Here is a 27,669-nt window from a genome sequence, read left to right on the forward strand (position 1 = left end):
GCTTGGAAGTTCCTGCTTCGTAAACTTATGTGGCCCACCGTGGTGTTTTCAGGAATCCAATCGGTCCATCCGTTTTGTGAGCTCATTTTAAGAAATGAGACCAAAATTGAGGAGGATTCAAGACTCAATGGGCCGTACGAAAAGAAAAGGTGGTTAGGAAAATTCCTACCATTGAAACCTTCCTGGGTTGGACAGTAATGTTTACAGGCCATGGATACCGTTAACAAGGTCATTCCTGCTAGTAATGTTTACAGCCATCGATACCCTTAATAAGGTCATTCCTGTTGGGATGAACTGAAAACAAAGATATTAACATGATTCAAAACCTATGCAGCCCCGTGAATATTTCAACTGTGGACTTTCAATTATCATGTTTTCGGCTCACTTGAGCTAGGTATGGTTCCTTTTTAGCCTTATGTCCTGAAATGAACTCACAAAACGGGCAGACAGGGAGGATTTCCCACCAATATCACAGTGGCCCCAACTTGAGTTCCCAGTGCAGGAACTTCCGAGAAATTGGCCACCGCCACCTTTTTACCAGCATCTTATCTGAACCCTCCAAACATACTTTCCCAGTCTACTTTTCACGTACGGACATATTAATTGGGGACGAAAATACACCTACTTTTCAAGATACATTCCTTTTATTCCCTCGTAACCAAAAATATATGCACGCACGTTTTTTTTAATAATTTTTCTTACTAAAATCCTCTGCACATCTGGATATTTTCATTTTACTTTGCCATTTTTCATCTTGTTCAGATGATGTGAAATCCCTCAAACTGGTTGCATTTATACACTTCTAATATTCTAGGTTATCTCCGTTTCAGTTATCTGCTGTCTTTGAAAATTTTCAAAATATTCTTCATTCCAAAGCAGCCTTCCTCCACCTGCATTTGACCAGTACTACGGTTGTAGAAGGTACATATCTTTAAAAAATACTAATGGGTATAAGGTCAAGTTTATAGTTACTTCACTTTGTAGCATTCAACAACAATTCACAGTCTACCCGTGCAAATTTAACTAGTAATTCACAGAGGGTGCTTGGTCAAACTTAACCATTGCATGCTTGAAATTGAAGAAGAACTAACAGAAATTGAAATGAACCTAAGTTGATGACAATTGACCGACTATTCGTTCAATTTCTTGGGAAGTTCAGTCAATTCCATGTTAGGCTCGATGAATTTCACATGAGGCTCGTACAATTTCATTTGTTAGGCTTAATCAAATTTATACGCTACTCGTTCAAATTCATGTGAAACTCGCTCAATTCCATTTGAAGCTCGCTCAATTTCATATTAGGGCTCGCTTAATTTCATGCTAGGCTCGTTCAATTTAATGTTTGCCTCGATGAATTTCATTTTTCCCTCAATCAATTTCGTGTTTGCCTCGCTCAAGTTTGTGGTCGCCTCGCTCAATTTCTAGCTTGCCTCGCTCAATTTCGTGTTTACCTCACTCAATTTTTTACTTGCCTCGCTGAATTTTCAGTTTGCCTCGCTCAATTTCTAGTTTGCCTCGCTCAATTTCCTGTTTGCCTCGTTGAATTTTCAGATTGCCTCGCTTAATTTTCAGTTTGCCTCGCTTAATTTCTAGCTTGCCTCGCTCAATTTTCTATTTGCCTCACTCGATTTCTTCATTGCCTCGCTCGATTTCATGTTTGCCTTGCTGAATTTATAGTTTGCCTCGCTGAATTTCTAATTTGCCTCGCTCAATTTTTAGTTTGCCCCCCTCAATTTCTAGTTTCCCATGGGTTAATTTTCATGATTGCCTCGCTCAATTTCCAGTTTGCCTCACTCAATTTCCATTTTGCGTCACTGAATGTCCAGTTTTCCTCGCTCGATTTCCATTTTGCATCGCTGAATTTCTAGTTTGTCTCGCTGAATTTCTAATTTGTCTCGCTCAATTTTCAGTTTGCCCCCCTCAATTTCTAGTTTCCCATGGGTTAATTTTCATGCTTGCCTCGCTTAATTTCTAGTTTGCCTCGCTCAATTTCCATTTTGCCTCACTGAATGTCCAATTTGCCTCGCTCAATTTCCATTTTGCATCGCTGAATTTCCAATTTGCCTCGCTCAACTTCCATCGTAAATTAGACTGTGAACATTGAGCACTCAATAAGGTTTAGATTAGGTCAAACTTACACTTGTAGTCCATGTACTTTAACAGTAGCCTATATACATTTTATACAATAGGAAAATACAAGTATATTGAATGCATCAAATCTAATTTCCCATGGGTCAATTTTCATGCTTTCCTCGCTGAATTTCTAATTTGCCATAGGTTAATTTTCATGCTTGCCTCACTCAATTCCATGATAGATAGCCTCGTTCAATTTAACGAGCACCACATGAAATCATTCATATCTTTAAAGCTCTAATCTATATAAGCTCTAGTTGTTTATTTGAAATTTTAACGCTTTGTTTATTCTTTATTTCCTTAAGCTTTGCATCATCCTCATCTATTATGGAAAGTGAGTTCTCGGTCTTCTATTATTTAACCAAGTTATATCTTATGATATGCTTCTATTGTTTAATGATTTATTGATAATATGTCATTGTATTAGTTTTTAGATAATAGCTACGAGAATCATCCCATTCTCTTATGACGGGGAGTTAGTATGTGAAAACAAGCAATACTCGTACACAGGTGGAAAGTCGAAAACTATTACTGTTGGTGTCGAGACTACATACGAGGAGTGTGAGACTCTTGTTGAGGGTCAAATATTGCATATCAGACCCCATTTATTACCTGGATTTATGAGCATGACTTTGTTTAACGGCTTGGTTTAACTGTGTATGTGATGCAAGGTGTAATTACGAACTGAGACTAAGAAAGGGTGTTTAAAGCTGGGATTTAACGCTCTGATGACACCAAGGCAAGGGACGGACCCCAGGGGACCAAGATCATCGAATTTACACACCGGAGATCCGCGAAAATCGAGAAACTGAAGTTCAAGTGGCCCAAAATTGGTTCATAATAAAAGATCACAGGGTTCCCACTATCCGTTCAGGTCAAAACTTCATACATGCCCTGAGGGCCATAAATTAACCGTACAATTCGAATTTCATCCGTTCGATCCCTGTGGAAGTGACCCAACGGACAGATCAGCCCATAAACCATTACTTTTGGGCCCACCTGCTATTTGGATATTCTTAAAAATTGGTCTCAACGGGTTAAATGAGCTGACAATATGAATGGATGGAGCGGATTTCTTACATACATCAAGTGGGACCCACATGTATACTGAGTGTACATAAGGTGCACGTGCACCAGCCGTGCACCCTTACAGCCAAAGTCGGTCATCTCACGCTGACCGACTGCTTCTTCTCCAAATCCAAAAACGCAACAGCGTTTTCGCTGTCGTCCGCCGGTCCCTCTCAGTGGGACCCACTCGACACCTGGAGTGATGATCTGAACCGTCCATTGTATCAAGAGGGTGGGCGTGAACATCGCCTAGGTGGCGTAATCTCGGAAGATAATGGAGAGTGGATTTCAGCTGTTAAAACGGATGATTAACGGTGGAACGAAAGAATTAGTGGGCCACACGGAATTCAATATGAAACCAGTCAATTCTTACTTGTTTTTCGCCAGCATTTCAGTAGACGGAGTGGATTTCATTGAAAACATCACTGCGGACACCACCGACCATCACAGCGCACGGGTACGTGATCTCTGTTTCGCAACAGAGGTTGCGGTCCTCTCTTGTGGGCCACCATCAGGGCCCATTGGCTTAATCAGGGCCGTCCATTAGGAGCCTAAGGGCCCTATAGTTCAAGCCTAGGTGTCCTTTTCTCTCCATGCGTGCGAGTATGCGTTAATCGTGATCACCAGAAGGATGGACGACGGAATGAATTCTTCCCTGAGCTGCATCGACAGATAGCCAAAACCGGTTGTCTACCCGAAAATTCCAAGGAGAAGTTGATGAATGGAGTGGATCTCCTGTCTGAGCTCTAGAATGGGCCCCGGAGAATTTCATCATAAGCAACTATCTCCTGCTGCAACAGGGAGTGCGTAAGAGCTTCTTACGCACTTCCAGCCACCGTCTCCTTTGAAGCTATAAAAAGAGAGAGAACTGACGGCTAGGGGGCATCGGGGATTGAGGGAGCTTGGAAAAGGGCTGCACGTCAGGGAGTTCTTCACGTCAGGGAGTTTTCTTTGCTGCTGCTGCACGTCAGGGAAAGGAAAAGAAAAGAAGGGCTGGCACGTGAGAGAGGTTGTGCGGCTGATTGGAGGAAGGACGGAAGAAAAGAAGACAGAGAGAGAAGATGAGAGAGAAAAGATAAGAAATATTTCTTTATTTTTCTTCTCTTTTTCGTTTTCTTTTTCTTTCTATTTGTTTTGGGTTTAGGCCAATCATGAGTGGCTAATCCTCTTAGCTAAGGCTAAGAGGTGAAGCCTGTAGCGAGATGGGAGACACTATTTCCTGCTTTTCATTTAAATTTATGAGCTGAACTTGGTTTTGAGTTGATTATTAAAAGAATATTTTTTCAGTCTTTAATGGTCTGTTGTGACTGAAATTACAATGGGTTTGCAATAGCTTTGAATATCTCTTTTTCCCTTTTGATGTTTATGACGTCAGGAGGCCCTGTTGTTCACCATCGTCTCCTGGGCATGGTTGGATGATAGTACTCTTCCTAACTTCCATGTACTTTTGATTGGTTGGTAATTAGTTTAATCCTGTTATTTGCTTTGTCTCCTGGGCATGGTTAGATGATGGAATCCAATCTAATTCATATACCTTTCATCTCTTGAAAACCAGATCAAGTAAGTTCAGTTTGAATTCCATAATCCTTGACGCAGGCAGAAGATCTCCCTGATCCCTACAAGTGGATCCTCTGAATCCCTAGTTTCCTTCCTCTGAATTACTTAAGTTTTAGATAATTATTCCCTAAATTTTATTTGTTTAGATCACATCTTAATCTAGTTTTATTTCTACTTGGTTTCAGATAACGTACAGATATCAGTCCCTGTGGATTCGACCTCGGTCTTACCGAGTTTATTACTACAACACAACCCTGCACTTGGGGTGTGAACAACTCCTATCCTAGCCTGTACCATTTCATAGGCTCCTGCAGTCCTCTCGGTTGAATTTCGATGACCTGCGATGCGTAGATAGCAGTTGCATGCGACCTTGAGTGTCATCCTGTAATTTCGAGTCGGCTTGACCTAAGACCTATGTCATTGCGACCGCATCATCGCTGCGGTTCCAACGCCGCGTCTCGTATGACAATCTGAGATGTACATCAAAAGATGTAGGCCACGCTTTATTTGAACCTTGAACGCATTTGTAGGACCCACCTATGGCATGGCACGCCACCCTATGCATGTATGACATCATCATCCTCATAATTTCCTACCCACCTATGGCTAGTCTAGACCCCTAGCCACCTATAGCTAGTTTAGACCCCTAGTCACCTATAGCTAGTCTAGACCCCTAACCCCTCCCTTACATTCATTATGACATGTATTTATTACTCTCTCTCTCTCTCTCTCTCTCTCTCTCTCTCTCTCTTATCACTCTCCCTCCCTCTTTCTTTCTTATTTCCTAGCAAGAGAGAGAGCTCCCAACATCCATTAGAGCTCTCCATTTCCAACCCTTTTGCAAGCTCTCCACCCCTAAATCCAACCCTCTAAAATCCATCTCAACCATTGAATCTTGTTCCTTTGGAGCTCTAGATCACATTGGTGGAAGAAGGAGTCCAAGATTTAAGGTGGGTGCTTCTCTTTCTCTTTTCATTTTTGTGTGATGTGTGGCCCACTTGGAATGAACTCCACTTGGATATACGTCTTATCCAAACCATCCAAGTCTTGTGAACTCTACCTTATGGATGATGAGAAAGCACTATCAAACTTATTAGGTAGGTCACATTCATGTGAGACCCAACTTAATAAAGTGTGGGCCGCATACAGGTGGGACCACCATGATACTGAGTTTATCCAAGCCGTCCAGCGTCCTTGGACACTGGACGTGAAGCTGGCTAACATGGAGGTCGTGAACTGGCATGGGTGTGCACTGGCAAGCTAACCCAAATATATAAATATAATATATATACATGACATAGGTGAGATTTTAGACTTTTGGGTGGGTCATTCATACAGGCCCCACCTTGATACATTAATTTAATCCAAGCTGCCCATTTCATTCCCCGGATTATTTTAGTCGTTGAACCAAAAAATGAAATGAATCTGATACTCTGACGGGCCACACCATAGAAAATAGTATTTTCTACCATTGAAAATCTACCATAATATTTATATATATTCAAAATACCTCAAACTTGGACTCGTTCAGACTGTCTCGAGCCATGGAATGTAATGGATGGAGTGGATTTACCTGATGCGGGCCCCATGTATGAAAAACCCTGAAAATTCAGATTTTAAAAAACAAAAAACAGAGAGCAGCAGCAGTGCATGCTGCTGCTGACACTACTGAGGACGGCAGGATGTCCTGTGGACGGACGGACAGGGTCTCAACCATGGGCCCCACTGTGATGTGAGTAGAATATCTACACCGTGCATGTGGTAGGCCTCTGAGGGAAGTGGGCCCTAACCAAAAAAATTCAACTGTGTTTGGAGCTCAGGTGGCCCACGTCACAGACAACAGTGTGATTGAACGTCTGCCTTTAAAACTCCCCTTTTTGGGCATTCAGAAGTTTTGAATCAACATGAAATTTGTTCTCCCTCTTCATTTGGGTCTACGTGACCTTATAGACGGATTGGATGGCATTTAAACATTATGATGGGCCCCACGTGGGACCCATAGTGATGTAAGTATTTTATTCCTACCGTCCAGGCGCCTGGACGGTGGAACCACCATGATGCTTGTGTTTTATTAATTCCGTCTAGCTGCTGTTGGACGGCTAGTGGACCCCACCAACGACGTGGGATCACCCCACGTGTGGGCTGATGTGTGTATGTGTCTATATATATTATATTGTATATATCATATATATCTTATATAGATTTTTTATATATATTATATTATATAATATACATATGATGGTGGGCCTTTATGTGGACCTCCATCACAATGCATGTGTTGCGTCCAAGATGTCCATCCATTTTGTAAGCTCATTTCATGGCGTGTGCTAAATAATGAGTCAGATCCATAGCTCATGTGGACCCCGCCCTTGATGCATGTGTTGCATCCAAACCGTCCAACCATTTAGCAAGCTTGTCTTAACAGGCTTGAGACAAAAAAATAATAAATAAATAAATAAGTCAGATCTAAAGTTTAAGTGGACCCCACCATTCAAGGTAGGGGACAATGACTTCCACCGTTCAAAAAATTTCTAAGGGGCCATGGGAGTTTCCTATTAAGCTGATATTTGTTCCACTTCATCTATCATTACGTTAATTTATGAACATGTTGGATGGGAAACGTATGTTATGGTGGACATTAGGAGCTTAAATGGTGGAAATTATTATCACCACTTCTATTTGGTGTGACCCATTTGATGTACGTACGGCCATGTGAGGGGGGGCCCATCTTGATTTATTGTGGCCCGTCCAGTGGGGCCCACCTTAATGTATAGGAGGCCCATGTTATGAGGCCCACTTTGATGTATTTTGTAACCCATTTATTGGGCCCACTTTGATGTATTTTGTGGTCCATTCGAGGTGCCCATCTTGATGCATGCACTCCTTATTCACATTGCCCAGCAACTATTGGACGGTGGGGCCCTCCTTACTATATGATATTATGTGTTGAATAAGCGTACCGTCCATATGCAGTGTGGGCCAACATGATGTATTTATTTACCCTCACCACCCAATCTCTGGCCGTGGGATGTGGAACCCGTGTGACATATGTAGTTCGTTCCATGCAATCCATCTGTGTGAGGCCCACCTTGATGCATCCGTTGTACACATGGATTCCACATGATATATATGTTTTTATATCCATACTGTCCAACTATTTGGATGGGATGCACCATGATGTATTTTTATCCACGCCATCCAGGGCAGGCACCCCATTATGATATATATCAGGGCCCATGGGTTGAGGCCCATTGAGATGTATTCAAAGCCCATTTGGTAAGGTCCCTTGTAATGTATTTGAAACCCGTGAGCAGAGCCCACCTCATATGTTCCACCCTAACCGTCCAGGTCATATAGGGCCAGCCTCGATGTATGTTTTATTCACACCGTCCGTGGGATGTGTGACCCACTAGATGTATGCATTCTATATCCACACTAACCATCTGGTGGAGCTCATCTGCTGCATGTGCCGGGTCTACCTATTGTGCAATTGTGCGGCCCATTGATGTAACGCACTTGATGTGCATGAGCCCCATTAGTGCGACTCAATGATGTGGCCCACTTGTTGGATTGACGCCCATTGATGCAGCCCAATATATCGACCCACCGTGATGCGTAGGCCCACGCACTGCATGTGTAAGGCCCACCAGTGATGATTATTTGAGGCCACCTATTGGATATTTGGGCCCACCTTATGTTTGACTCTACATAGGCCACTACTTGGGAGCAATGTTGGTTAAATGTCCACATTAATGGGCAATGACGGTTAGATGTCCTCATTGTAACCTTCCATTAGGTCTTGTTAGGCCCATTCTCTTCGTGGGTTAACCCAAATAAGTGGGCCCCATTCGCCATAGACAGATGGTTCTGTGCTATCGGATTGATATAACCACGGCCGAGAGTTGATCCTTACATTATTGCTGATTAGTTGTCCATTTATGGACCCCGTCTTATTATACATGTTGATTATCGGTACCGATTATCGAGTGTCGATTCCGAGTATTGAGGCCGAATATCGAGGTCGATTGTTGAGGCCCAATGAAATGTATATGCAGCCCGTATTTGAGGACCGTTGTGATGTGCATTCAGGCCGTGTTTAAGGCCTAATATGATGTATATGAGGCCTATGCGATGAGGCCCATTAGGATGCCTTTGAGGACCAGGCTATGGAGCCCATTATGATGTATGTTAGGCCCATGATAAAAGCCCATCGTGATGTATTCATGGCCCATGATGCATGGCCCATTTGATGTATTCAAGACCCATGTGTAGGGCCCACATGTTATGTATTTGAGGCCCTTGAGCAGGGCCCGCCTATTGTGTATATGTGTCCCTTGAGTAAGGCCCACTGTGTGGTATATCAGGCCTTTGTTTGGGGTCGTGGGCCCATTATATGTTTGGCTCTATGTGGGCCATTCCTTGGGCACAATGTTGGTTAAATATCCTTAGGGGCAATGTTGGTTAAATGTCCACATTGTTGAGGCCGTTTATGAGTATGTGACAGCATAGCATCATGATACATGCCCATACGCATCATCTGCATGTTTGTTATGAGATGTGGTTGATCATTGCATATGACATTGAGCATGTTGTTATGAGACTCCCTAATAGGCGGAGGTTATCTCACATGAGCACGCAGTATGCGTAGGATTGATGCATGACTGGATTGTATGACTCATACATCTCGCATTATGATTTCTGTACGCCCTAGCGACATCAGGGTCGTAGCCTCCACAGGTGTATCGTGGATGGCCAAATGTGACACCGGAAATGTTTGGTTCTAGCATACGGGCGCCATAGATGTCCCTGGGTGAAAATCCCTAAACCTCCGTGGCCAGGAGACGCCCCAACGTCGAGACCGAGTGGATACATGAGCGCCCGAGTGCCGAATACCAAGAGGCCGCGTCTCCCACTGTGTCGTGGTCGGTTGGGAGGAGGTGTGGCCTTACCCGCCCGAGGGTAGGGGGCAATACTAGGCTGAGTTTGACCAACTCGTGAATGGGTCCGCTATCGACGTGCCGGATAGGTATTGGCAGACTATTGGCTAGGCGGATAGTGAGGTTTCTTATGCTCACTTGGACTGTGCGGCTAGGAGAGCGGCAGTGCCATTTGAAGTGTATCACACCCCGGTGATGATCCCAGAGATGAACTATACTGATATGTGGATTTAGTGAGCAGGAGTTGCATACTCACTCATGCATTCATTCATTCACTATCCACTCGGATTGGTGGTGCGCAACTAGTTATTACGTGTGCCTTCGCAATGACCAAGATTTCGGTTGGAGCGCGCGACTAACTTGAGATCAGGAGTTTACCACATTGAGTCTGACTATCCAAATTTAGGTATGGGACTGGTTTGGATAGAAGTCCCCTGTGATGGACCCCATAGCCTGCGATACTACGTACTACCATCCCGACTTCACTCCAGCTTGGTCATTTCATTCGCACCACATATTACATTGCATCTGCAGTACTTAGCATTTTAGATTACCGTGTTTCTGCATTTATGTGGTCTCGGTATAGCTGACGCTATTCGTGAACTCATCAGGAATTGCATATTACATCGCATCCTCGACATCTGATATTTAACTCTTTATGACTCCTTATTTGCATAGCTGTCTGATATTGCGTATTCTGATATTAATTGACTCATGGTCTTGTCAGTATTTCTGCTTACTCTGATAATTCATGATCTTGTCCGTATAGCTGTTTATTCCGATATTGTACGATTTATGGATTACAAGTATTTTCAGTACCGTATGATGATGGCATTGTATTGAATACTTGGCACTTATCTTGTGCACACACTTACACCACCCTCTAAGCTTCTATAAGCTTATGCACGATAGATGCGTGCAGGAGATGTTAGGTTGCAGCATTGTTGAGCTTGGAGCGTGCAGCAGTCTTCTGGAGCTTGGTTTTTTATATATGTATTTCCCTTTCAGCATTGTATTCAAATGATTATATTAGTGGATATGTGATGATGATGTTGCCTTTATGATTTGGGTATACTTGTGGTTATGCTTATTACGAGATAAATGTACATTGGCAAAAAAAAAATCCTCCTTGTAGGATCCCAGGATCGGAATCTGGCGTATGAACGCTAGGATCCGAGAATGGGGTACTACGGAGGCTGTCGGAACCAGATTCGGCAATCGAGATTCCTGTGAATCCGATTTCCTGGTTTGGGGCGTGACAGAAGATGGTATCAGAGCATAACTTGGGAATACCTGAAGATAACATCACATATTTACTGATAACTACCTTTCACTATATGATTGTTGAGAACTTAGAAAATTAGATCCCCGAGTTCGAATAACTTAGAGATTTTCTGATATAGCTCCCTTTCGTTGAGATTGTGAGGTTGTATTGTATTCCAGTTTCAATCGTTTCTGATTCAGGATTCGAGGTTCAGTTGGATCATCATACTGCTGATGAGGCGTCTAGAGAGCAAGAGGCTGAGATTTGTGGGCGTTGTCTCCATCTCCTTGGCATTTGATTATGTTGGTATGTTGTGTTCTAATAAGATTTTCCCTCCCTTTGTGAGCTTTGCATTGGTCGTAATGTGTTTTAAATTTCGAGGACGAAATTTTTATTAGGAAGGGAGAGCTGTGAGACTTGTATCCTAGCCTGTACCATTCCATAGGCTCCTGCGGTCCTCTCGGTTGAATTCCGGCGACCTGCGATGCGTAGATAATAGTTGCACGCGACCTTGAGTGTCATCCTGTAATTTCGAGTCGGCTTGACCTAAGTTCTATGTCATTGCGACCACATCATCGCTGCGGTTCCAACGCCACATCTCGTATGACAATCCGAGATGTACATCAAAAGATGTAGGCCACGCTTTATTTGAACCTTGATCGCATTTGTGGGACCCACCTATGGCATGGCACGCCACCCTATGCATGTATGACATCATCATCCTCATAATTTCCTACCCACCTATGGCTAGTCTAGACCCCTAGCCACCTATAGCTAGTTTAGACCCCTAGCCACCTATAGCTAGTCTAGACCCCTAACCCCTCCCTTATATTCATTATGACATGCATTTATTACTCTCTCTCTCTCTCTCTCTCTCTCTCTTATCACTCTCCCTCCCTCTTTCTTTCTTATTTCCTAGCAAGAGAGAGAGCTCCCAACATCCATTAGAGCTCTCCATTTCCAACCCTTTTGCAAGCTCTCCACCCTTAAATCCAACCCTCTAAAATCCATCTCAACCATTGAATCTTGTTCCTTTGGAGCTCTAGATCACATTGGTGGAAGAAGGAGTCCAAGATTTAAGGTAGGTGCTTCTCTTTCTCTTTTCATTTTTGTGTGATGTGTGGCCCACTTGGAATGAACTCCACTTTGATATACGTCTTATCCAAACCATCCAAGTCTTGTGAACTCTACCTTATGGATGATGAGAAAGCACTATCAAACTTATTAGGTAGGCCACATTCATGTGAGACCCAACTTAATAAAGTGTGGGCCGCATACAGGTGGGACCACCATGATACTGAGTTTATCCAAGCCGTCCAGCGTCCCTAGACGCTGGACGTGAAGCTGGCTAACATGGAGGTCGTGAACTGGCATGGGTGTGCACTGGCAAGCTAACCCAAATATATAAATATAATATATATACATGACATAGGTGAGATTTTAGACTTTTGGGTGGGTCATTCATACAGGCCCCACCTTGATACATTAATTTAATCCAAGCTGCCCATTTCATTCCCCGGATTATTTTAGTCGTTGAACCAAAAAATGAAATGAATCTGATACTCTGACGGGCCACACCATAGAAAATAGTATTTTCTACCATTGAAAATCTACCATAATATTTATATATATTCAAAATACCTCAAACTTGGACTCGTTCAGATTGTCTCGAGCCATGGAATGTAATGGATGGAGTGGATTTACCTGATGCGGGCCCCATGTATGAAAAACCCTGAAAATTCAGATTTTAAAAAATAAAAAACAGAGAGCAGCAGCAGTGCCTGCTGCTGCTGACACTACTGAGGACGGCAGGATGTCCTGTGGATGGACGGACAGGGTCTCAACCATGGGCCCCACTGTGATGTGAGTAGAATATCTACACCGTGCATGTGGTAGGCCTCTGAGGGAAGTGGGCCCTAACCAAAAAAATTCAACTGTGTTTGGAGCTCAGGTGGCCCACGTCACAGACAACAGTGTGATTGAACGTCTGCCTTTAAAACTCCCCTTTTTGGGCATTCAGAAGTTTTGAATCAACATGAAATTTGTTCTCCCTCTTCATTTGGGTCTACGTGACCTTATAGACGGATTGGATGGCATTTAAACATTATGGTGGGCCCCACGTGGGACCCATAGTGATGTAAGTATTTTATTCCTACAGTCCAGGCGCCTGGACGGTGGAACCACCATGATGCTTGTGTTTTATTAATTCCGTCTAGCTGCTGTTGGACGGCTAGTGGACCCCACCAACGACGTGGGATCACCCCACGTGTGGGCTGATGTGTGTATGTGTCTATATATATTATATTGTATATATCATATATATCTTATATAGATTTTTTATATATATTATATTATATAATATACATATGATGGTGGGCCTTTATGTGGACCTCCATCACAATGCATGTGTTGCGTCCAAGATGTCCATCCATTTTGTAAGCTCATTTCATGGCGTGTGCTAAATAATGAGTCAGATCCATAGCTCATGTGGACCCCGCCCTTGATGCATGTGTTGCATCCAAATCGTCCAACCATTTAGCAAGCTTGTCTTAACAGGCTTGAGACAAAAAAAAAAAAAATAAATAAGTCAGATCTAAAGTTTAAGTGGACCCCACCATTCAAGGTAGGGGACAATGACTTCCACCGTTCAAAAAATTTCTAAGGGGCCATGGGAGTTTCCTATTAAGTTGATATTTGTTCCACTTCATCTATCATTACGTTAATTTATGAACATGTTGGATGGAAAACGTATGTTATGGTGGACATTAGGAACTTAATTGGTGGAAATCATTATCACCACTTCTATTTGGTGTGACCCATTTGATGTACGTACGACCATGTGAGGGGGGTCCATCTTGATTTATTGTGGCCCGTCCAGGGAGGGGCCACCTTAATGTATAGGAGGCCCATGTTATGAGGCCCACTTTGATGTATTTTGTAACCCATTTATTGGGCCCACTTTGATGTATTTTGTGGTCCATTCGAGGTGCCCATCTTGATGCATGCACTCCTTATTCACATCGCCCAGCAACTATTGGACGGTGGGGCCCTCCTTACTATATGATATTATGTGTTGAATAAGCGTACCGTCCATATGCAGTGTGGGCCAACATGATGTATTTATTTACCCTCACCACCCAATCTCTGGCCGTGGGATGTGGAACCCGTGTGACATATGTAGTTCGTTCCATGCAATCCATCTGTGTGAGGCCCACCTTGATGCATCCGTTGTACACATGGATTCTACATGATATATATGTTTTTATATCCATACTGTCCAACTATTTGGATGGGATGCACCATGATGTATTTTTATCCACGCCATCCAGGGCAGGCACCCCATTATGATATATATCAGGGCCCATGGGTTGAGGCCCATTGAGATGTATTCAAAGCCCATTTGGTAAGGTCCCTTGTAATGTATTTGAAACCCGTGAGCAGAGCCCACCTCATATGTTCCACCCTAACCGTCCAGGTCATATAGGGCCAGCCTCGATGTATGTTTTATTCACACCGTCCGTGGGATGTGTGACCCACTAGATGTATGCATTCTATATCCACACTAACCATCTGGTGGAGCTCATCTGCTGCATGTGCCGAGTCTACCTATTGTGCAATTGTGCGGCCCATTGATGTAACGCACTTGATGTGCATGAGCCCCATTAGTGCGACTCAATGATGTGGCCCACTTGTTGGATTGACGCCCATTGATGACGAGGGTAAAATGTAATATGTAAATCATGTTAAGTCCGTTTAGGCCATATAAGTGCAGAAACATAATAACTCAAAATGCTTAAGTACTGCAGATGCAATGTAATATGCGGTGCGAATGAAATGATCATGCTGGAGTGTGAAGTCGGGATGATAGTACATAGTATCGCAGGCTACGGGGTCCACCACAAGAGACTTCTATCTAAACAAGTCTCATACCTAAATTTAGATAGTCAGACTTAATATGGCAAACTCCTAATCTCAGGTTAGTCGTGCGCCTAACCGAAATCCTAGTCATGCGAAGGTACACGTAACAAATAGTTACGCACCACCAGCCCGAGTGGATAGTGGACGAATGAATGAATGAATATGCAATTCCTGCTCAATAAGTCCACATATTAGTACGATTACTCTCTGGGAAATCACCGGGGTTTATTATACTCCAAACCAGGTTGTCGCCTCATCACGCGCAACAAGGTGAGTGGAAGAGACCTCACTATCCGCCTACCAATATCGGGCTCGGCTCGTCAATAGTGGACCCATTCCTCGATCTGGTCAGACTCAGCCGAGCAATGCCCCCTCCTCTCGAGCAGGTAAGACCGTACCCCCTTCCAACCGACCACGACATAGTGGGAGATGCAGCCTAACGGTGTACGGCCCTCTTACGCTCATGCATCCACTCGGTCTAGATGTTGGAGCAACCTTTGGAACCAAGAGGGTTTAGGGACTTTCACCCAGGGATATCTATAACACCCCATGTAAAACAGATTTCTGTTGTCCCATCTGGTCATCCACAAAATACCTGTCGAGGCTACAACCCTGATGTCGCTAGGGCGTACGGTAATCACAACACACAATGCAAGATGCATGAGTCATACAATCCAGTCATGCATCAATCCTGCGCATACCGTGTACTCATGTAAGACAATCTCTGCCTATCAGGGAGTCTCATAGCAACATGCTCAATGTCATATGCAATGGTCAACCACATCTTATAACAAACATGCAAATGATGCGTATGGGCATGTATCGGGATGCTATGCTGTCACATACTCATAATCGGTATCAATAACTAGCACCGACAATCAGCATCAACAATTGGCCTCGACAATGTGGACATTTAACCAACATTACCCCCAAGGAGTGGCCCACATAGAGCCTCACATATAGTGAACCCATGGCCTCACAAAGGGCCTGATATACAACACCATGGACCTCACTCAAGAGCTTAATACACATCACAATGGACCTTTCACATGTGCCTAACATACATCACAATGGGCTTCATCGCTTGACCCTCAAATGCATCACAATGGGCCTCATCACATAGGTCTCGACAATCAAAATCAGCCTCGACAAACGGAATTAGCCTTGACACTCGAAATCGGCCTCGACACTCGGTCTTGACAATCGAAAACGGCCTATACAATCGGCTTCGACAAATCAGAATCGGCCTCAACAATCAGAATTGGCCTCGATTATCTGAATCGATCGATAATCGGAATTGGCAAATCGGTCACGTCAACCAGAATCGACAATCGGTCATGATAATTGGAATCAATCGATAATTAGAATCGACAAATTGGTCACGTCAATCAGAATCGGCAATCGGTCATGACAATCGGAATCAATCAATAATCAGAATCGACAAATTGGTTACATCAATCGGAATCGGCAATCGGTTATGACAAACAAAATCAATCGATAATCAGAATCGGTAAATCGGTCACGTCAATCGGAATCGGCAATCGGTCATGACAATCAGAATCAATCGATAATCAGAATCGGCAAATCGGTCACGTCAATCAGAATCGGCAGTCAGCCACGACAATCGGAATCAATTGATAATCAAAATCGGTAAATCGGTCACGTCAATCGAAATCGACAATCGGTCATGATAATCGGAATCAATCGATAATCAGAATCGGCAAATCGGTCACATCAATCGGAATCGGCAATCAATCATGACAATCGGAATCAATCAATAATTAGAATCGGCAAATCGGTCACGTCAATCGGAATCGGCAATCGGTCATGACAATCGGAATCAATCGATAATCAGAATCGGCAAATCAGTCACATCAATTAGAATCGACAATCGGTCATAACAATCGGAATCAATCGATAATCAGAATCGGTAAATCGATCATGTTAATCGGAATCGGCAATCGGTCATGACAATCGAAATCAATCGATAATCAGAATCGGTAAATCGGTCACGTTAATCGGAATCGATAATTGGTCATGACAATCGGAATCAGTAAAAATTGGGTTCAACGAGGTCTAAGGGAAGGTCACAATGAGGACATCTAACTATTATTACTCATCAATGTGGACACCTAACCAACATTGCTCCCAAGGAGTGGCCGATTCATTCGTAACATAACGGCCACACATACATCACATCGGGCCTCGCCCATGGGCCTCAAATACCTCACAATGGGCTACAACCCACGGGCCCTAATACATCACAATGGGCCTCAACCCATGGGCCCCAAATACATAACATGTGGGCCCTGCACATGGGCATTAAATATATAACAGGTGGGCCCCATCACATGGGCCTCAAACACATCACGTTGGGCCTCGAACATGGGCCGCATAAACATCGCGTCATGCCTCATCACATAGGCCTCACACAAAGGCCCAATGTACGTCATAATGGGCCTCATAGCAAGTGGGCCCTGTACAGCTAACAGGTGGGCCTACACCTCCCAAATGGGCCCCACCAGATAAATATGGACAGCATATATGTAATTTGCACAGCAGGTGGGCCACTTTGGACGGTCAGCCCAGCTGCACACTGGACCTGATGGGTGCACAGACAACTGGGCGGCCTGGATAGAATACGTACAGCATGGTGGGATGCGATTACACAACAGGTGGGCCCCCACCGTCCCATTCCAGATGAATGGCATGAGATATAAAACACATACATCTTAGTAGGGCCAACCGTCCAGACAACTCGACGGTGAGGGATATGTATATATAGCAAGGTGGCCCACCGTCCAGGTGAATGGACGGTGCAAATATAATAAATGCATCATGGTGGGTCCCGTGGCACCGTGTAAGCATGATCCAGCACCTATGTGACTCCCAAACAGATTCAATGGTAGACGATCACTCCACTGAAGTGTGGTCCACCTATTAGACGGTTTGAATCAACATACCTCCTGATCAAACCTATAGAACTTAGTGACGTCAGCCAATAGTGGGACCCACCGTCCTAACATTGGACAATGTGGATAAGATGCATAGATTATGGTGGGTACCACTGTCCTGATGGACGGTTGGATACAACACATTGATAAGGGGGAGCCACGTGGTGGCCCATCAGCTGGGAGTCCTAGCTGCAACAACAGATGGTAAATCATGTGGGTCCCACCGTCCTTTGCTGGATGGTGGATAGCAGGGATGCTACACACGTGCCAAGGCCATGTAACCCACAGCACCGTCCATCCATATCCAGCACAGATGGACAGTTGGATGAGACGCATGCATCATGGGATCTCTGTCCGGATGAATGTAAATGGTAGATGGCCAAGATAAAATGCATTCATCATGGTGTGGTCCCCACACACGTGGCAGGAGGGCTTGGATGCAACAATACCTGATACTTCAGGTGCGTCAGCACCTTCCCACCGTCCAAGGGCTGGACAGTGAGGATACAATACAAACACCATGTGGCCCCGCCGTCCTTTGCTGGACGGTCTGGGTGCAGTACACATAACATTTGGGTCCACGTGGGTGTGGCCCACTAGAGATTTGGATCTTCCACCGTCTAAAGCCAAGGCCTGGATGGACGGTGTAGATGGAATTCATACACCAAGGTGGAGTTCCACCATCCTCTGCTGGTGGACGGTGTGGATATACTTCACATCCATCTTGGTGGCTGGTGGGAGACATTCCACCCAATCCACTTCCGATCCAGGTGGGTCCCACGGACCTGCTGCGTCAACACACAGCCTTGCAGCTAGTGTGAGGTACTTCAGCCAAGCTGCTTCCCACCGTCCAGTGATTGAACGGTGGATACAACACATCCACATGGCAGGCCTCACAGAGATGGCGGACAGGGATGGACGCAACACATATATCATGTGGGGCCATAACCTGGACGGTCTGGATAAGGCGCCTGTACCATGTGGGTCCTACATCCAACCATGGGACGGTGTGGACACCACACATAGATCATGGTGGGGCCCACAGGTCAAGCTGACATTTATGTTTCTCTTGTAAACATGCTCGTCCAAGCAGGTGGACGGTCTTGTGGTTGCTGTTACTGTGCAGCCCACAAATCATCAAATTTGGGCCATGCAGATGGACGGCTGAGGATATAGGACACATACATCAAGGTGGGGTCCATGTCAGTGGGCCACTCCACTCCAAAAATCGAGCAGAGATTTGTGCTTTCCCATCATCCAGGGCCTGCCCCAAAAACGAGCAGTAATGGTGCTGCTGGACGATCAGTAGGGAGGGCCCTGCTTGATGGACGGCAAGGCTGTCCCACTTGCGGACAGCGTCGATAAACTCATATATCAGGTGGGCCACAAACGGGGAAGGGAGAGAGAGAGAAAGAGAGAGTGAGAGAGAGAAGCACCCACCTCAAGGCCCTAGATCTCCTTCTTCTTCCGCCTTCGGTCTTCTCAGCTACAAGGGAGGGATTTTAATGGTGAAGATGGGGTTTGGAGGGTTGGATTAGGAGGGGCTAAAGCTTGAAGTTGCTAGATTTGGGGAGCTTTCATGGACGGTTGGAGATTGTAAGGAATAGAAATGGAGAAGGAGAGAGAGAGGTAAGAGAGAGATATGTAATGATGGCTTTGTAAGGCCATCATTAATTGCAAGGAGGCATGCCATAATGAGATGTAAGACAATCATTGCTTTGACTAAAAAGCAATGATGACTTTGGATGATGTCACCCCAGTTGGGAATGGTGCCATGTGATAAGTGGGTCCCGCAACATGCGGTCCACGACCTTTATAATGTGCGGACCACAACTTGTAATGTAGAGGTCGGACTGGCGCACGAGGCCCGGCGTCGGAACTGCGGCGACAACGCGGTCGCAATGGCGTAAGTCTTGGATTGAATCGCTTCGGGTTTACAAGATGGAACTCAATGTCGCGCGTAAATAAAATTTAAGGGTGGCAAGTCACCGAAATTTGACCGGAAGGACCGCGGGATCCTACGGAACGAGATGGACGCTAGGACTCGGGCTTGATAGCTCTCCCCTCCTAATAAAAATTTTGTCCTCAAAATTTGCACTGTCATGAGCGGGTTTCCTACTCTGCCCCTGAAGAATCGCGATCATCGTCTGTAGTACCTTCTGAAGCTGATTCACGCTCACTGATATAGTCGGAGCCACCTTGGTCTCAAACGCGGGAGTAGCTCAGCTCACTCTCTCAGGCGCCGTGTCTTATATAAAGGAGCAAGGGGCCTATCAGCCTTGAGAACTCTCGAAGGCACATATGATAGAGAACTAAGTCGGAAGGTCATGCACTCGGGACCTAACTGTCCTAAATTCATAGCAGATATGTGATGTTATCCTCAGGTATTCCTAAGTTATGCTCTGATACCAACTTCTGTCACACCCCAAACCTGGAAATCGGATTCACATGAATCACGATCACCGAACCAGGTGCTGACAGCCTCCGTAGTACCCCATTCTCGGCTCCCAACGTCTATACACCAGGTTCCGATCTTAGAATTCTACAAGGAGGATTTTTCAACATACATTTGTCTTATAAGAAGCATAACCACAAGTATACTCATATCATAAAGGCAACATCATCATCACATATCCATTAATATAATCATTTGAATACAGTGCTGAAAGGAAAATACATATATCAAAAATTAAAGCTCCAGAAGACGGCTGCATGCTCCAAGCTCGACGCTGCTACAACCTAACCTTACCTGCACGCATCTATCGTGCATAAGCTTATAGAAAGCTTAGAGGGTGATGAAAGTGTGTGCACAAAGTAAGTGTCAGGTATACAATACAATGCCATAAATCATACAATGGAATAAATGGAAATATTGATAAGATATGATATGATATTAGAGTAAGCGGAATTATATTGGTAAGCCCATGAGTCATGTAATATCAGAGTACGCAATATAAATCAGCTATACAAATGAGGAGTCAAAGAGAGCCAAATATCAGATGACGAGGGTAAAATGCAATATGTAAATCCTGTTAAGTCCGTCTAGGCCATATAAGTGCAGAAACATAGTAACCCAAAATGCTTAAGTACTGCAGATGCAATGTAATATACAGTGCGAATGAAATGATCATGCTGGAGTCTAAAGTCGGGATGATAGTACATAGTATCGCAGGCTACGGGGTCCATCACAAGGGACTTCTATCCAAACCAGTCTCATACCTAAATTTAAATAGTCAACTCAGCAAACTCCTGATCTCAGGTTAGTCGCGCGCCTAACCAAAATCCTGGTCATACGAAGGTACACGTAACAAATAGTTACGCACCACCAACCCAAGTGGATAGTGGACGAATGAATGAATGAATATGCAATTCCTGCTCAATAAGTCCACATATCAGTACGGTTACTCTCTGGAGAATCACCGGGGTCTATTACACTCCAAACCAGGTTGCCGCCCCATCGTGCGCAACAAGGTGAGTGGAAGAGACCTCACTATCCGCCTACCAATATCGGGCCCGGCTAGTCGATAGCGGACCCATTCCTCGAGCTGGTCAAACTCAGCCTAGCAATGCCCCCTCCGCTCGGGCAGATAAGGCCGTACCCCCTTCCAACCGACCACGATATAGTGGGAGACGCGGCCTAATGGTATACGGCCCTCTTGCGCTCATGCATCCACTCGGTTTAGAGTTGGAGCAACTTCTGGAACCAAGAGGGTTTAGGGACTTTCACCCAGGGATATCTATAGCACCCCATGTAGAACAGATTTTAGGTGTCCCATCTGGTCATCCACAAAATACCTGTGGAGGCTATAACCCTGATGTCGCTAGGGCGTACAGTAATCACAACACAATGCAAGATGCATGAGTCATACAATCCAGTCATGCATCAATCCTTCGCATACCGTGTACTCATGTGAGACAATCTCCGCCTATCAAGGAGTCTCATAGCAACATGCTTAATGTCATATGCAATGGTCAACCACATCTCATAACAAACATGCAGATGATGCGTATGGGCATGTATCGGGATGCTATGCTGTCACATACTCATAATCGGTATCAATAACTAGCACCGACAATCAGCATCAACAATCGGCCTCGACAATGTGGACATTTAACCAACATTACCCCCAAGGAGTGGCCCACATAAAGCCTCACATATAGTGGACCCATGGCCTCACAAAGGGCTTGATATACAACACCATGGACCTCACTCAAGAGCTTAATACACATCACAATGGGCCTTTCACATGGGCCTAACATACATCATAATGGGCCTTTCACATGAGCCTAACATACATCACAATGGGCTTCATCGCTTGACCCTCAAATGCATCACAATGGGCCTCATCACATAGGTCTGGACAATCAAAATCGGCCTCGACACTCGGAATCGGCCTCGACACTCAGTCTTGACAATCGAAAACGGCTTATACAATCGGCATCGACAATCAGAATTGGCCTCGATTATCTGAATTGATCGATAATCGGAATTGGCAAATCGGTCACGTCAACCAGAATCGACAATCGGTCATGATAATTGGAATCAATCGATAATCAGAATCGACAAATTGGTCACGTCAATCAGAATCGGCAATCGGTCATGACAATCGGAATCAATCAATAATCAGAATCGACAAATTGGTTACATCAATCAGAATCGGCAATCGGTTATGACAAACAAAATCAATCGATAATCAGAATCGGTAAATCGGTCACGTCAATCGGAATCGGCAATCGGTCATGACAATCAGAATCAATCGATAATCAGAATCGGCAAATCGGTCACGTCAATCAGAATCGACAATCAGTCACTACAATCGGAATTAATTGATAATCAGAATCAGTAAATCGGTCACGTCAATTGGAATCGGCAATCGGTCATGACAATCGGAATCAATCGATAATCAGAATCGACAAATCGGTCACGTCAATCAGAATCGGCAATCAGTCATGACAATCGGAATCGATCGATAATCAGAATCGACAAATCGGTCACGTCAATCGGAATCGATAATCGGTCATGACAATCGGAATTAGTAAAAATTGGGTTTAACAAGGTCTAAGGGAAGGTCACAATGAGGACATCTAACTATCATTGCTCATCAATGTGGACATCTAACCAACATTGCTCCCAAGGAGTGGCCCACATAAGGGATTCATCCGTAACATAACGGCCACACATACATCACATCGGGCCTCACCCATGGGCCTCAAATACCTCACAATGGGTCATAACCCACGGGCCCTAATACATCACAATGGGCCTCAACCCATGGGCCCTAAATACACAACATGTGGGCCCTGCACATGGGCATTAAATATATAACAGGTGGGCCCCATCACATGGGCCTCGAACACAGGCCGCATAAACATCGCATCATGCCTCATCACATAGGCCTCACACAAAGGCCCACTGTACATCATAATGGGCCTCATAGCAAGTGGGCCTTATACAGCTAACAGGTGGGCCTACACCTCCCAAATGGGCCCCACCAGATAAATATGGACAGCATAGATGTAATTTGCACAGCAGGTGGGCCACTTTGGACGGTCAGCCCGACTGCATGCTGGACCTGATGGGTGCACAGACAACTGGGCGGCCTGGATAGAATACGTACAGCATGGTGGGACGCGATTACACAGTAGGTGGGCCCCCATCGTCCCATTCCAGATGAACGGCGTGAGATATAAAACACATACATCTTAGTAGGGCCAACCGTCCAGACAACTAGACAGTGAGGGATATGTACATACAGTAAGGTGGCCCACCGTCCAGGTGAATGGACAATGCAAATATAATAAATGCATCATGGTGGGTCCCGCGGCATCGTGTAAGCATGATCCAGCACCTATGTGACTCCTAAAGAGATTCAATGGTAGACGATCACTCCACTGAAGTGTGGTCCACCTATTAGACAGTTTGAATCAACATACCTCCTGATAAAACCCATAGAACTTAGTGACATCAGCCAATAGTGGGACCCACCATCCTAACATTGGACAATGTGGATAAGATGCATAGATTACGGTGGGTACCACTGTCCTGATGGACAGCTGGATACAACACATTGATAATGGGGAGCCATGTGGTGGCCCATTAGCTGGGAGTCCTAGCTGCAACAACAGATGGTAAATCATGTGGGTCCCACCGTCCTTTACTGGATGGTGGATAGCAGGGATGCTACACACATGCCAAGGCCATGTAACCCACAACACCGTCCATCCATATCCAGCACAGATGGACGTTTGGATGAGACGCATGCATCATGGGATCTCCGTCTGGATGAATGTAAATGGTGGACGGCCAAGATAAAATGCATACATCATGGTGTGGTCCCCACACACGTGGCAGGAGGGCTTGGATGCAACAATACCTGATACTTCAGGTGCGTCAGCACCTTCCCACCGTCCAAGGGCTGGACGGTGAGGATATAATACAAACACCATGTGGCCCCACCGTCCTTTGCTGGACGGTCTGGGTGCAGTACACATAACATGTGGGGCCACGTGGGTGTGGCCCACCAGAGATTTGGATCTTCCACTGTCTAGAGCCAAGGCCTGGATGGACGGTGTAGATGGAATTCATACACCAAGGTGGAGTTCCACCATCCTCTGCTGGTGGACGGTGTGGATATACTTCACATCCATCCTGGTGGCTGGTGGGAGACATTCCACCCAATCCACTTCCGATCCAGGTGGGTCCCACGGACTTGCTGCGTCAACACACAGCCTTGCAGCTAGTGTGAGGTACTTCAGCCAAGCTGCTTCCCACCGTCCAGTGATTGGACGGTGGATACAACACATCCACATGGCAGGCCTCACAGAGATGGCGGACAGGGATGGACACAGCACATATATCATGTGGGGCCATAACCTGGACGGTCTGGATAAGGCACCTGTACCATGTGGGTCCTACGTCCAACCATGGGACGGTGTGGACACCACACATAGATCATGGTGGGGCCCACAGGTCAAGCTGACATTTATGTTTCTCTTGTAAACATGCTCGTCCAAGCAGGTGGACGGTCTTGTGGTTGTTGTTACTGTGCACCCCACAAATCATCGAATTTGGGGCGTGCAGATGGACGGCTGAGGATATAGGACACATACATCAAGGTGGGGTCCATGTCAATGGGCCACTCCACTCCAAAAATCGAGCAGAGATTTGTGCTTTCCCATCATCCAGGGCCTGCCCCAAAAACGAGCAGCAATGGTGTTGCTGGACGATTAGTAGGGAGGGCCCTGCTTGATGGACGGCAAGGCTGTCCCACTTGCGGACAGCGTCGATAAACTCATATATCAGGTGGGCCACAAACGGGGAAGGGAGAGAGAGAGAGAGAAAGAGAGAGTGAGAGAGAGAAGCACCCACCTCAAGGCCCTAGATCTCCTTCATCTTCCACCTTCGGTCTTCTCAGCTACAAGGGAGGGATTTTAATGGTGAAGATGGGGTTTGAAGGGTTGGATTAGGAGGGGCTAAAGCTTGAAGTTGCTGGATTTGGAGAGCTTTCATAGACGGTTGGAGATTGCAAGGAATAGAAATGGAGAAGGAGAGAGAGAGAGAGAGGTAAGAGAGAGGTATGTAATGATGGCTTTGTAAGGCCATTATTAATTGCAAGGAGGTATGCCATAATGAGATGTAAGACAATCATTGCTTTGACTAAAAAGCAATGATGACTTTGGATGATGTCACCCCAGTCGGGAATGGTGCCATGTGATAAGTGGGTCCTGCAACATGCGGACCATGGCCTTTATAGTGTACGGGCCACAACTTGTGATGTAGACGTCGGATTGGCATCAGAACCGCGGCGACGACGCGGTCGCAATGGCATAAGTCTTGGACTGAATCGCTTCAGGTTTACAAGATGGAACTCAACGTCGTGCGCAAATAAAATTTAAGGGTGGCAAGTCACCGGAATTTGACCGGAAGGACCGCGAGATCCTACAGTACGAGATGGACACTAGGACACGGGCTTGACAAAGACAGTTGGAGCATTCAGATAAATTCATCCATTTAATCATCGAGTCAGTGCAACACATTATTAAGACAACACACGTAGACCATGTGGGTGAGGAGCATGGCGTGGAATTTGAATATATGGCATTGCCATTACAAGTGGGAGTAATTAACGATCAACTGCCCAAGCCGCTTCAAACATCAAACTTTGTGACTAGACAAGTTAGTGGGGCAGGTGACCTTAACTTCATTTATGAATACATGACACCTGCCTTTAGCAACAACAACAGATCTGCCATCATCATCCACCACCAGATCTGTATGTGTAAGTGACATTTCACTTCTAGATCTTTCTAGAACATCAAACTTCATCACTCATCAAGTTCCCGTGTCGTTCGAAGATGTTGCATTCACCAATGCAAAACTACTGGAATATGCGGATTCATTAGATGAACCGATCGATATAGCCGTTGGGTAAACGTTTAAGGATAAGAGCCGGTGCCAGTATGTTTTGAGCCAATTTGCAATTCGCAATAACTTCCAGTATAGGGTCTTGTACTCATTATCCAAGAGATTCGCCATGGTGCGTTTCGAAGATACACGCAAATGGAGGGTTTATGTATCTCGGTTGAATGATGTGGGGATATTCAAAATACGGAATTATACATCCAAACACATGTACGACATGTCACGAATGAAGAGTGATCACCGGCAAGCAAGCAATTAGTTAATTGTGAGCTGGTTGTTAACCGAATTGAGTAATGCCTAGGGTTAAGGCGGAGTGATATTATCTTCGCCATGCAAGAAAAATATAATATTCTTATCAGTTATAAGAAGGCATGGAAAGCTAAGGAGCTCGCAATAAATCGCGTGATGGGGTCTTATGAAGACTCCTACCATCAACTCCCAATGTATTTGCATGAGTCGAGGATGGCCAACCCGGGGACGGTGACTGTCGTAGTTGTTAACCTAGAGACCTTCAGGTTTAAGAGATGTTTTGTAGCGCTCGAACAATGCGTTCAAAGTTTTTAAAATTTTATGCGAAGGGTATTGGTCATTGATAGGACACACTTAATGGGTAAATATACAAGGATGTTCTATTCATTGCCACAGCCTTAGATGGCGACAATCATACTTTGTCAGTTGCTTTTAACATCAGAGAATTAGAGAATAGCAGTAGCTAGAATTGGTTCCATAACCACCTTAACTGTATGTTAGGGGCTCTTCTGGGTCTTATGATTATATCCGACCGACATAAAGGTTTAATGAAAAAAATTCTCCAAGTCTTCCAACATGCAATCCATGACTACTGTGTATACCATATATATAGAAAGTTAGTGGATACTTTTAAAGACAAGTCGTTGGAAACCTACTACTGGCGGGCTGTGAAGACCTGCAGGAGGGCTAAGTTCGAAAAGTTAATACATGATTTCGAAATGGTCAATGTCCCAGTACATGCATCGTTGAGAGAAATAGGATATGAAAGATGGACATCTTCGTACTTTTCAGGAAACAGACTCAACTTGGTCACTACAAACATATCTGAGTGCGTTAATGCCCTCTTAAAAGAAGCACTGACTATATTGATAGAGGAGGTAAGATTTAAGATATAGGAATTATTTTACAAGAGAAGAGAATATTGAGTATCATTTGTAGGTCCATTGACACTATGGACGGAGGAACAGTTAAAGGATCTTGTACCAAAAACGCGAGATATCCATTGTCATGCAATTTCTCGAGATGAGTACTATGTTATGAGAGATTATAATGATATAGTCAAGCTCAGCGAGCTTTCGTGTATATGTCACAAGTTTGACGTGAAGGGGTTCCCTTGTATCTATGTTATTTCAGCATATATAAACTATAATCTTCCTCATTACTCAT

The 27,669-nt window shown here is 44.8% G+C and overlaps 1 protein-coding gene across 1 annotated transcript in view; it reads right to left on the bottom strand.

Moving 5' to 3' along the window:
• Positions 1-27,669, bottom strand: part of LOC131253124 (protein IN2-1 homolog B-like) — a 94,271-nt gene that overhangs the window by 28,052 nt on the left and 38,550 nt on the right. The gene's annotated exons all lie outside the window — the stretch shown is intronic.

The sequence above is a fragment of the Magnolia sinica genome, chromosome 8 (genome assembly GCF_029962835.1).
Source record: "Magnolia sinica isolate HGM2019 chromosome 8, MsV1, whole genome shotgun sequence".
Classification (NCBI taxonomy): domain Eukaryota; kingdom Viridiplantae; phylum Streptophyta; class Magnoliopsida; order Magnoliales; family Magnoliaceae; genus Magnolia; species Magnolia sinica.